Raw genomic sequence first — 13,676 nt, forward strand, 5'->3', positions numbered from 1 at the left:
TTTCCAGGGAAAAAGTTAGAAAAGACTCAAATTACTAAAATCTGGAATGAAAGAGGGAACATCACTACCTTACATAATTATAAAGGACTATGGGGGAGGGCCTTCAAGATGGCAGAGGAGTAAGATGTGGAGATCCTCCCCACAAATACATCAGGAATACACCTACATATGGAACAACTCCTACAGAACACATACTGAATGCTGGTAGAAGACCTCAGACTTCCCAAAAGGCAAGAAACTCCCCATGTACCTGGGCAGGGCAAAAGAAAAAAGAAAAAACAGAGAAAAAAGAATAGGGACAAGACCTGCACCTCTGGGAGAGAGCTGTGAAGGAGGAAAAGTTTCCACACACTAGGAAGCCCCTTCACTGCCGGAGATGGGGGTGGGTGGGGGGAAGCTTCAGAGCCATGGAGGAGAGCACAGCAACAGGGTTGCAGAGGGCAAAGTGGAGAGATTCCCGCACAGAGGATTGGTGCCAACCACCACTCAACAGCCCAAGAGGCTTGTCTGCTCACCTGCCGGGGTGGGGGGGTGGGGGCTGGAAGCTGATGCTCAGGCTTCAGAGGTCAGATCTCAGAGAGAGGACTGGGGTTGGCTGTGTGAACACAGCCTGAAGGGGGCTAGTGTGCCACAGCTAACCAGGAGGAAGTCCAGGAAAACGTCTGGAACTGCTTAAGAGTCAAGAGACCATTGTTTTGGGGTGCGGGAGGGGAAGAGATTCAGAACACCACCTAAACAAGCTTCAGAGATGGGCGAGAGCCACGGCTATCAGAGCAGACACCAGACATGGGCATGAAATGCTAAGGCTGCTGCTGCAGCCACCAAAAATCCTGTGTTCAAGCATCCACACTTCCACTCTCAAGAGCCTGTGCAGTTCACCACTGCCACGGTCACATGATCCAGGGACAACTTCCCCGGGAGAACACATGGCACATTTCAGTCTGTTGCAACATCATGTTGGCCTCTGCCACTGCAGGTTATCCCCACATTCTGTACCCTCCCTCTCCCCAGCCTCAGTGAGCCAGAGGGCCCTAATCTGCTGCTCCTTTAACCCCCTCCTGTCTGGGTGAAGAACAGAGGCCAGAGGGTGACCTACATGCAGAGGTGAGGCCAAATGCAAAGCTGAACCCCAGGAGCTATGTGAACAAAGAAGAGAAAGGGAAATTTCCCTGTGCAGCCTCAGGAGCAGCAGATTAAATCGCCACAGTCAACTTGATGTACCCTGCATCTGTGGAATACCTGAATAGACAATAAATCATACCAAAATGGAGGCAGTGGACTTTGGGAGCAACAGTAGACGTGGGGTTTGCTGTATGCGACTGATTATTTTCTGATTTATATGTTTATCTTACTTTAGTTTTTAGTGTTTGTTATCATTGGTGGATTTATTTATTGGTTTGGTTGCTCTCTTTTTTTAAAATTGCTTTTTAGTTTTTTATTTTAATAATGTTTTAATTTTTCTTAATAAATTTATTTTATTTTATAATATTTTTCTTTCTTTTTTTCTCACTTTTCTTCTGAGCCGTGTGGCTGACAGGGTCTTCGTTCTCTGGCCAGGTGTCAGCCCTGAGCCCCTGAGGTGGGAGAGCTGAGTTCAGGACATTGGACCACCAGAGACCTCCAGGCCCCACATAATATCAATCAGTGAGAGCTCTCCAAGAGAGCTCTGTCTCAACACTAAGACCCAGCTCCACTCAACAACCAGCAAGCTCCAGTGCTGGACACCCCATGCCAAACAACTAGCAAGACAGAAACACAAAGCCACCCATTAGCAGAGAAGCTGCCTAAAATCATGATAAGTTCACAGACACCCCAAAACACACCACCGGAGGCAATCCTCCCCACCAGAAAGACAAGATTCAGCCTCACCAATCAGAACAGAGACACCAGTCCCCTCCATAAGGAAGCCTACAAAACCCACTGAACCAACCTTACCCACTGGGAGCAGACAACAAAAACAATGAAACTACGAACGTGCAGCCTGCAAAAAGGAGACCCCAAACACAGTAGGTTAAGCAAAATGAGAAGACAGAAATATGCAGCACATGAAAGAGCAAAGTAAAAACCTACCAGAACAAACAAATGAAGAGGAAATAGGCAGTCTACCTGAAAAAGAATTCAGAGTAATGATAGTAAAGATGATCCAAAATCTTGGAAAAAGAATGGAGAAAATACAAGAAATGTTTAACAAGGACCTAGAAGAAATAAAGAGCAAACAAAGAATGATGAACCACACAATAAATGAAATTAAAAATTCTCTAAAAGGAATCAATAGGAGAACAACTGAAGCAGAAAAACGGATAGATAAAAAACTGGAAGATAAAAACTGGAAAACTGGAAGATAAAATAGTGGAAATAACTACTGCAGAGCAGAATAAAGAAAGAAGAATGAAAAGAACTGAGGACAGTCTCAGAGACCTCTGGGACAACATTAAATGCACCAACATTAGAATTATAGAGGTCCCAGAAGAAGAAGAGTAAAAGAAAGGGACTGAGGAAATATTTGAAGAGATTATAGTTGAAACCTTCCCTTATATGGGAAAGGAAAGAGTCAATCAAGTCCAGGAAGAACAGAGAGTCCAATACAGGATAAATCCAAGTAGAAACACGCCAAGGAACATATTAATCAAACTATAAAAATTAAATACAAAGAAAAGAGCAGCAAGGGAAAAGTAATAAATAACATACAAAGGAATACCTATAATGTTAACAGCTTAACTTTCAGCAGAAACTCTGTTAGCCAAAAGGGAGTGGCAGGACATATTTAAATGATGAAAGAGAAAAGCCTACAACCAAGATTACTCTACCCACAAAGGATCCCATTCAGATTTGATGCAGAAATTAAAATCTTTACATACAAGCAAAAGCTAAGAGAATTCAGCACCACCAAACCAGCTTTACAACAAATGCTAAAGGAACTTCTCTAGGCAGGAAACACAAGAGAAGGAAAAAACCTACAATAACAAACCAAAACAATTAAGAAAATGGTAATAGGAACATATATATCGATAATTACCTTAAATGTAAATGGATTAAATGCTCTAACCAAAAGACATAGACTGGCTGAATGGATACAAAAACCAGACCCGTATGTATGCTGTCTACAAGACACCGACTTCAGACTTACGGACACATACAGACTGAAAGTGAGGGGATGGAAAAAGATATTCCATGCAAATGGAAATCAAAAGAAAGCCAGAGTAGCAATTCTCATATCAGACAAAATAGACTTTAAAATAAAGACTATTATAAGAGACAAAGAAGGACACTACATAGTGATCAAGGGATCAATCCAAGAAGATATAACAACTGTAAATATTTATGTACCCAATATAGGAGCACCTCAATACATAAGGCAAATGTTAACAGCCATAAAAGGGGAAATCAACAGCAACAAAATCATAGTAGGGGACATTAACACCCCACTTTCACCAATGCACAGATCATCCAGAAATGAAAATAAATAAGGAAATACAACTTTAAATGACACATTAAACAAGATGGACTTAACTGATATTTATAAGACATTCCATCCAAAAACAACAGAATACCCTTTCTTCTCAAGTGCTCGTGAAACATTCTCCAGGATAGATCAAATCTTGGGTCACAATCAAGCCTTGGTAAATTTAAGAAAATTGCAATCATATGAAGTATCTTTTCCAACCACAATGCTATAAGGCTAGATATCAATTAGAGAAAAACTCTGTAAAAAATACAAACACATGGGGCTACACAATACACTAGTAAAAACCCAAGAGATCATTGAAGAAATCAAAAAAGACATCAAATAATACCTAGAAACAAATCACAATGAAGACACGATGACCCAAAACCTATGGGATGCAGCAAAAGCAGTTCTCAAAGGGAAGTTTAGAGCAATACAATCCTACCACAAGAGACAAGAAAAATATCAAATAAACAACCTAAACTTACACCTAAAACAATTAGAGAAAGAATAACAAAAAAAAAGCCCAAAGTTATCATAAGGAAAGAAATCATAAAGGTCAGATCAGAAATAAAGAAAAAGAAATGAAGGAAGCAATAGCAAAGATCAATAAAAATGAAAGCTGGTTCTTTGAGAAGATAAGATTGATAAACCATTAGCCAGACTCATCAAGAAAAAAAGGAAGACTTAAATCAATAGAATTAGAAATGAAAAAGGAGAAGTAACAACTGACACTGCAGAAATACAAAGAATCATGAGAGATTACTACAAGCAACTATATGCCAATAAAATGGACAACCTTCAAGAAATGCACAAATTCTTAGTAGAGCACAACCTTCTGTGACTAAACCAGGAAGAAACAGAAAATATAAACAGACCAATCACCAGCACTGAAATTGCAATTGTGATTAAAACTCTTCCAACAAACGAAAGCCCAAGACCACACAGCTTCACAGGCGAACTCTATCAAACATTTAGAGAACAGCTAGCACCTATCCTTCTCAAAATCTTCCATAATATAACAGAGGGAGGAACACTCCAAAACTCATTCTACAAGGCCAACATCACCCTGATACCAAAGCCAGACAACGATGTCACAGAAAAGGAAAACTAGAGACCAATATCACTGCTGAACACAGATGCAAAAACCTGCAAAAAAATACCAGCAAACAGAATGCAACAGCACATTAAAAGGATTATGCACCATGATCAAGTGGGGTTTATCCCAGGAATGCAAGGACTCTTCAGTATATGCAAATCCATCAATGTGATACACCATATTAACAAATTGAAGGAGAAAAACCATATGATCATCTCAATAGATGCAGAGAAAGCTTTTGACAAAATTCAACACGCATTTATGATAAAAACCCTCCAGAAAGTAAGCATAGAGGGAACTTACCTCAACATAATAAAGGCCATACATGACAAACCCACAGCCAACATTGTTCTAAATGGTGAAACACTGAAACCATATCTAAGATCAGGAACAAGACAAGATTGCCCACTCTCACCACTATTATCCAACACAGTTGTAAAAATTTTAGCCACAGCAATCACAGAAGACAAAGAAATAAAAGGAATCCAAATTGGAAAAGAAGAATTAAAACTGCCACCGTTTGCAGATGGCATGATATTGCACATAGAGAATCATAAGATGCTACCAGAAAACTACTAGAGTTAATCAATGAATTTGGTAAAGTAGCAGGATACAAAATTACTGCACAGAAATCTCTGGCACTCCTATACACTAATGATGAAAAATATGAAAGAGAAATTAAGGAAACACTCCCATTTACCATTGCAAGAAAAAGAATAAAATACCTAGGAATAAACCTAAGTAAGGATACAAAATACCTGTAGGCAGAAAACTATAAGACACCGATGAAAGAAATTAAAGATGATACAAATAGATTGAGAGATATACCATGTTCTTGGATTGGAAGAATCAACATTGTGAAAATGACTATACTACCCAAAGCAATCTACAGAGTCAATGCAATCCCTATCAAACTACCAATGGCATTTTTCACAGAACTAGAACAAAAAACTTCACAATTTGTATGGAAACACAAAAGACCCCGAATAGCCAAAGCAATCTTGAGAAAGAAAAACAGTGTTGGAGGAATCAGGCTCACTGACTTCAGACTATACTACAAAGCTACAGTAATCAAGACAGTATGATACTGGCACAAAAGCAGAAAGATAGATCAATAGAACAAGATAGAAAGCCCGGAGATAAACCCACGAACATATGGTCACCTTATCTTTGATAAAGGAGGCAGGAATGTACAGTGGAGAAAAGACAGCCTCTTTAATAAGTGGTGCTGAGAAAACTGGACAGCTACATGTAAAAGAATGAAATTAGAATACTCCCTAACACCATACACAAAAATAAACTCAAAATGGATTAAAGACCTAAATGTAAGGCCAGATACTATAAAACTCTTAGAGGAAAACATAGGCAGAATACTGTATGACATAAATCACAGCAAGGTCCTTTTTGACCCACCTCCTAGAGAAATGGAAAGGAAAACAAAAATAAACAAATGGGAGCTTATGATACTTAAAAACTTTTGCACAGCAAAGGAAACCATAAACAAGGTGAAAAGACAACCCTCAGAATGGGAGAAAATATTTGCAAACGAAGCAACTGACCGAGGATTAATCTCAAAAATATACAAGCAGCTCATGCAGCTCAATATCAAAAAAACAAACAACCCATTCCAAAAATGGGCGGCAGACCTAAATAGACATTTCTCCAAAGAAGATATAAGATTGCCAACAAACACATGAAAGGATGCTCAACATCACTACTCATTAGAGAAATGCAAATCAAAGCTACAATGAGGTATCACCTCACACCAATCAGAATGGCCATCATTAAAGTATCTACAAACATTAAATGCTGGAAAGGATGTGGAGAAAAGGGAACGCTCTTGTACTGTTGGTGGGAATGTAAATTGATACAGCCACTATGGAGAACAGCATAGCAATCCTTTAAAACCTAAAAATAGAACTACCATATGACCCAGCAATCCCACTGCTGATCATATACCCTGAGAAAACCATAATTCAAAAAGAGTCATGTACCACAATGTTCATTTCAGCTCTATTTACAATAGCCAGGACATGGAAGCAATCTATGCGACCATTGACAGAAGAATGGATAAAGAAGATGTGGCACATATATACAGTGAATATTATCAGCCATAAAAAGAAATGATATTGAGTTATTTTTAGTAAGTTAGATGGGCCTAGAGACTGTCATACAAAGTGAAGTGAGAAATAGAAAAATAAATACTGTATGCTAACACATATATACGGAATTGAAAAAAAAATGGTTCTGAAGAACCTCTGCACAGGACAGGAATAAGGATGCAGACGTAGAGAATGGATTTGAGGATGCAGGGAGGGGAAAGTGCAAGCTCAGATGAAGTGAGAGAGTTGCATGGACATATATACACTACCAAATGTAAAATAGATAGCTAGTGGGAAGCAGCCGCATAGCACAGGGAGATCAGCTCAGTGCTTTGTGACCACCAAGAGGAGTGGGATAAGGAGGGTGGGAGGGAGACGCAAAAGGGAGGAGATATGGGGATATATTATTAGTATAGCTGATTCACTTTGTTATACAGCAGAAACTAACACAACATTGTAAAGCAATTATATAATAAAGATGTTAAAAAAATAATAAGATGCAAGTGTTAATTGCTCCTTTCACATATTTCTGTTCCTCACCTGGGTCAGCAAATGCCTTTAAGTTGATGTATTAACCTAGTCTAAACCATCTCTTGACATTTGGATTTCTTAATTGTAAATCTTTCCCATATTCCCAAACTGCCCTTTAAATTACCTCTTTCTGCTTTCCCTTGGGTAACTGGGTATATGAAAGGGAATTCAGTGAAATTTATGGAGGCCTCATTCTGACTTCTAATACTAATTCTTAAATTATGAGCTACATTTAGAAGTTGAGGATACAATCTGATTAAATTTTCAAAAGATCTTTTCTGCATATTTTGAAACATATCAATAAAATTAAATATGGCTTAAATAAATATAATTTCCCCCTAAACCTATGCTAATTATACTACTCTGGCTCTTCCTTCCTGAAATACAAGATACAAATCCAATTTTAGAAGAGCAACAAAAAATGTATACAGCAGCTAACGGATACTATTTATTACTTGATTAATATAAAAAAATTACAGTGTTGCATACGACAGTAATACAAATCATAGCTTATAGGACAACATGGAGGAAGGAAGTTCTAGAGTTAGCACTCACCTTATAAGAATTTTATAAGAGCTCAAGTTTCCAAATTTAAGATAAATTAGGGAGAAATAATTTGGATTTCAAAATATTGATGTGATTTATGACGGAATTCAACAGAGTTCTTTAAAACAATAAACCACCTAAATGAACGTAAAATATGGTTTTGATTTCCAAATGTCAATATGTATTTTTTCAGCAATACAGCAATGGTTTAAATAACCTAATACACTAAAAACATTGTATAAACTATGACTAGAACTCCTTGAATATCAGATACACAATGAAAATTCAAATTTACCATTAAATTACATCAACTTTTCAGTCAGACTGTATTATCTACTTTCAGAATAGAGACAATTATAGTAAGTCCCCTAGATATGAACGAGTTCCATTCCTGAGAGTGCATTTGTTAAGTCCAGTTTGTTCATAAGCCCAACAGAGTTAGCCTAAGTACCCAACTAACACAATTGGCTATATAGTACTGTACTGTCATAGGTTTATAATACTTTTCACATAAGTAATACATAAAAAACAAACAAACACAAAAAGTAAAGAAAACATTTTAAATCTTACAGTACGGTACCTTGAAAAATAAGGTAGTACAGTACAACAGCTGGCATACGGGGCCTGGCATCAAGTTTTACTGACTGGAAGAGGGAGAGGAGATGGGCAATGGTAGAGCCAAAGCGTCGTCAGCCATAGGAGACAGAGGTCAAGCTGCAATTTCACTCATGCCTGACACTGATGGAAAGCACGTTTGCATCTTTGAAAGTTTGCAACTTGAAGGTTCATATGTAGGGGACTTACTGTACCTGATTTTCCCCCTCCGGTTGTCTCTTAATTCTTTATAATAGGTGAAAAAAATGCAAGCACACACAATTTTGTTTTGTTTTGTTTGTGTTCATGTTCATGGCTAAGGTTTTGCTAGAAGATTATCTCCTGTAGTAGGAAAAGCATGAAAACAAATAAAAACATCTACAGACATACATCTTAAAGAAATAGAATTTATGACAGTAAATTTTAACTTTATAATTTTTATTTGTATGTAATATAAATATCTAAATTCTGGGCCTTTCTCACCTTCTGAGATGGCCCACACTCTGTCTGTGGAGTGTGTTTCTCTCTAAATAAATCCACTTCTTACCTAACATTTTGTCTCTCACTGAATTCTTTCTGCGATGGGACATCAAGAACTTGAGCTTCTGATCAACTCGGTGCTTTGTGACCACCTAGAGGAGTGGGATAGGGAGGGTGGGAAGGAGAGACAAGAGGGAGGAGATATGGGAATATATGTATATGTATAACTGATTCACTTTGTTATACAGCAGAAACTAACACACCATTGTAAAGCAATTATACTCCAATAAAGATGTTAAAAAAATAAAGTAAAGTAAATCCACTACTTCTAAAAAAAACCAAAAGAACCTGAACTTCATTAAGTCCTGAAGCCAGGTATGTGATCTCAGTTGGAAGACCGTGGGTTTTGGCCAGGTTCAATTCCTGGCCATGTGGGTTCAAGTCCCAACCTAAGTTTTGGCCGGGTTTGAGTCTCGGTCACGTGGTTTCAAGTCCCAATCTGAGGTGCACAGGTTCAACAAGGGTAGTCCAAAAGGGAAAATCCCAACCAACATTCTGCCACAGGCAAAGCTCGATGTGATAGGGTACCTTGGTGTTGTCATATGTGAGCCCTGTTATTCGTCTCAACCAGTCAATGCAAGTACTGAGACACATGCATACAGACAACATGGAAGCAACCTAAGTGTCCATCAACAGATGAGTGGATAAAGAAGATGTGGCACATATATAAAATGGAATATTACTCAGCCATAAAAAGAAACGAAATTGAGTTATTTGTAGTGAGGTGGATGGACCTAGAGTCTGTCATACAGAGTGAAGTAAGTCAGAAAGAGAAAAACAAATAGCATATGCTAACACATATATATGGAATCTAAGAAAAAAAAAAGGTCATGAAGAACCTAGGGGTAAGACTGGAATAAAGACACAGACCTACTAGAGAATGGACTTGAAGATATGGGGAGGGGGAAGGGTAAGCTGGGACAAAGTGAGAGAGTGGCATGGACATATATACACTACCAAACATAAAATAGATAGCTAGTGGGAAGCAGCCGCATGGCAGAGGGAGATCAGCTTGGTGGTTTGTGACCACCTAGAGGGGTGGAATAGGGAGGGTGGGAGGGAGGGAGACACAAGAGGGAAGAGATATGGGAACATATGTATATGTATAACTGATTCACTTCGTTATAAAGCAGAAACTAACACACAATTGTAAAGCAATTATACTCCAATAAAGATGTTAAAAAAAATAAATAATAAAATAAATTCTGACCTGGTTATAATATAACTAAATCACTTTGCTGTGTTTTTTGGTTATTTATATGAACAAAAAAATCTGAAAAATAAATCTTACCCACAGAAAAAAACAATAGTTTAGAGATTCATCTTAATGCATTTATTAAAAGAAGAAATGTTCATAATCTGAGAAAAAGCATTTGTGGTAATACTAAAACTAACAAAATGTTAAATCAAGGTTGTGATTGATATAAAAAAGTAATAAATTTAAAAAAATTTTAAAGTAAAAAGGACTATGAGCAATTATACAGCAACATAGAAAACTTAGATCAAATTTACAAATTCCTAGGAAGACAATAAACTATCAAATCTCACTCAAGAACAAGTTTAAAAATGTAAATAAGCCTATAATAAGTAAAGAAATTGAATTCATATATTTTAAAATGTCCTAGAAAGAAAGTCACAGGCCTATATGGCCTCACTGAAGAATCCTAACAAAAGTATCATTAAAACCAAGCCTTCAGACACTCTTCTACAAAATATTAGAGAAGGTAATACATACAAACTAATGCTGTGAGGCTAGTGTTAGGCTGATACCAAAAACCAGACAAAGATATCACAATAAGATAAAACTACAGATCAAAATCCTTATGAATATAGACCCAAATATCCTCAAGAAATTCTTCAATTAGTAAATCAAATGCAACTACATATAAAAAGCAATCCATGGTGACCAAGTGGGATTTTTCCAGGAATACAAGGTTGGTTTAACATCCAAACATCAATGTATTATAGTATACCTTATATATAAATTATAGGACAAAAACCTCACAATCATCTCCAGACTAGCCAAAAAAGGCATATGACAAAATCCTACACCTTTTCATGATAAAAACATTCAGCAAACTGGTACTAGAAGGAAACTTCTTTAACCTTATAATGGATATCTCCAAAAACCTACAGGTAACATCATACTTATTGGTTTAAAACTGAATTCTTTCCCCCTTAAAATCAACGCCAAGATAAAGATGTCTGCTCTCATCACTTCTATTCCATAGTGTATGGAGATTCAAGTCAGGGCAGTTAAGCAAGAAAAAAGATAAAAGACATCCATACTGGAAAGCAAAAAGTAAAACTATCTTTATTCACAAATGACATAATCTTATATACAGAAAATCTTAAAGAATCCACTAAAAAACTATCAGAACTAGTAAATGAGTTCAGAAAGGCTGGATAATCCAGGGTCAAAGTATAAAAATTAATTGTATTTCCATATGCTAACAATGAACAACATGAACTTAAAACATGTTAGAGCTTCAAAAAATCAAAGAATCACGAGCAGAGACATTAGATTACCTAAGGCTTTTAATTTGGACAAGAGCTATTTCACCGTAACTGAACACAAATCACATCGCCTTCAGGCGTGCCTGTACCTCAGTCTTCAGCCACATCATCTAACAGTGGTTGCCATGGCAAAGATGGTTCTAATTTAAAAAGGTGGCAGGAACCTCTGCTTGGCACCCAGGACAGCAGAAGATTCTGGGGAGTCCACACCCACTAAGGGATATCTCCACACCTCCTACTAGACCTTGGACACCTGGATATTAAAGCAGTGAGAAGCCAGAACAAGCTCAATAGGAGTAAATGGCTACTTCCTAAAGAAGATGGATTTTTAAGAGGAATTTGTTAAGATTACATTGTAGGGGTGTTTTTGTTTTTGTGTTTTAACAAGACAGTGCACGTACAGAGGTTGAAAGTTAACTAGCACCACAGGATGAAAAAGATGTGTAAGCAGGGCCCTGCCTTACTCCTTCTCACCTCAAAGAGCCCGCTGCTCAAAGGCACTGCTTCAGCCTCTGCACCTGCTCCCACGTGGGACGTACCCACCCACGTCCCACGGTGGGTCCACGCTGCTGTTCCTTCACGTTCAGGCTTTACCGATTGAATTCCTGCCTTTTGTACCTTCTCCCTGCCCACCTACACAGACTCATCTCCCTCTCAGCCTGCCATTATGATTGCATCATACTTTCTGTTTAAATAATTACCTGAGGTTTGAATTATCATAACAATGGACATAAACGTTTTTCACGTCAGATTCAAGAGTATACAATGATTACATTTTATTTCTTGTATGACTTTTTGTTTTTATGGGAGTTAATAAGTCCCTGTTTCTTTAGTTTTCTATGTGCCTTTCCCTAGTTTAAGCTCTTCAATATCAAATGAACCCAAAAATGTATTAGTTCGTTTGTTTCTCTTGGAGTGATCTCCATGGAGTCCTCTGTGCTCCTGCACAGTTCCCCTCACCATTTCTGGGTACTCCCTTCACTTCTCCACATGCATGGGATCCCTCATTTCCTCGATTCTCTGTGTTCCATTTTCTCAAACTATCTGCCTTATCTTCTTGGGGCACATCTTCTGGATAGCCTCTTGAAAAAGGATGACAAGGAGGTAAGTTTTCTAAGACTGTAAATGACCCAAATTATCTTTATTTTAGACACATCTAAATCTCCATCCAAGAGGTAAATGGATAAACAAACTGTGATATACTTACGTAATGGAGTACTATATAGCATTTACATAGATGAGATTTACACGTATGAACATGGATGTACCTCACCATGATCATATTGAAAGAAAAAAGCAAACTGCAAAAGACTACATAGTGCAATAACAATCTATAAATATATAACAATACTGCAATATGTATATATATATATGTATATAAAACATATATATATAGTCATCTCATTATTTTGTATTTGTGAATTTGCCTGCTGGCTAAAATTTACTGGTAACCATCAAAATCAATACTTGCAGTTTTTGCTGTCATTTGCAGACAATATGCAGATGGGAGAAAAATCTGAGTAGCTCTCACACATCTTCTCAGATGAAATCAAATAAAATGATGCCTTCTTGTTAGAGCGCTCATGAACAAAGGGTGGAGATGGAAGGGGAGAGTGCGGTGCAGTGCCAGCAGCTCAGCTCCCGCTGAATGGGTTTGAATCCTGACTCTGGCACCTGCCAGTGGGGAGGCCTTGGGCAAGTCACTTAGCACTTCTGAACCTTGTTTTCTCTTTTTAAATAAAGAAAGTAGAATAAGTTGTTTTAGGATTTAAGATTACAATCTATGTGAGACATGTAAATATTTCCCCTTGGAGAAATGTTTCACACACACACACACACTTTGGCCGAGCACAGAATTCCAGATGAGAAATCCATTTCTTACAAAAATGTGAAGGCACTGTTCCACGGTCTTCTAACCTTCAATGGTGCTATTAGCAATGCTATCTTACCTAATACTTTACCTAATAAATACCTAGTTCTTTAAATCTAGCAACTTGATCCTTCAGTTCTGGATGTTTTTCTTTTATTATTCCTTAAACAAGTTCTTCCACTCGGGCTGACAGTTCTCTCTGCAGAATGGTGGGGCAGGGACCTGGCCATTCCACTGGGCTTTTAGCATTTGGTACCTGTCAGCATTTCCTGTTAGATGTGTCCCTTTTCCCATAAAGAAATTCTCCCCTTCATGCCTTTATATAAATAAAGATCTGATTAAGTGGAAAGATTGATCATTTTCATGGCTAGAAGATGAAATATTATAAACTTCAATCTATAAATACAATAAAATTGCAAAAATCATGTTTGT

At 37.6% G+C, this 13,676-nt stretch overlaps 1 long non-coding RNA gene across 1 annotated transcript; it reads right to left on the bottom strand.

Annotated features, from left to right (window-relative positions):
- Positions 1-8,599: 8,599 nt before the first annotated feature.
- Positions 8,600-8,951, bottom strand: LOC137225930 (uncharacterized). The gene is made up of 2 exons (XR_010944095.1): positions 8,865-8,951; positions 8,600-8,659 (listed from the first exon to the last, which is right to left on the bottom strand). It is a non-coding gene; the product is annotated as an uncharacterized lncRNA (long non-coding RNA).
- Between the last annotated feature and the right edge of the window lie 4,725 nt (positions 8,952-13,676).

This window comes from Pseudorca crassidens, chromosome 6 (assembly GCF_039906515.1).
Source record: "Pseudorca crassidens isolate mPseCra1 chromosome 6, mPseCra1.hap1, whole genome shotgun sequence".
Taxonomy (NCBI): Eukaryota; Metazoa; Chordata; class Mammalia; order Artiodactyla; family Delphinidae; genus Pseudorca; species Pseudorca crassidens.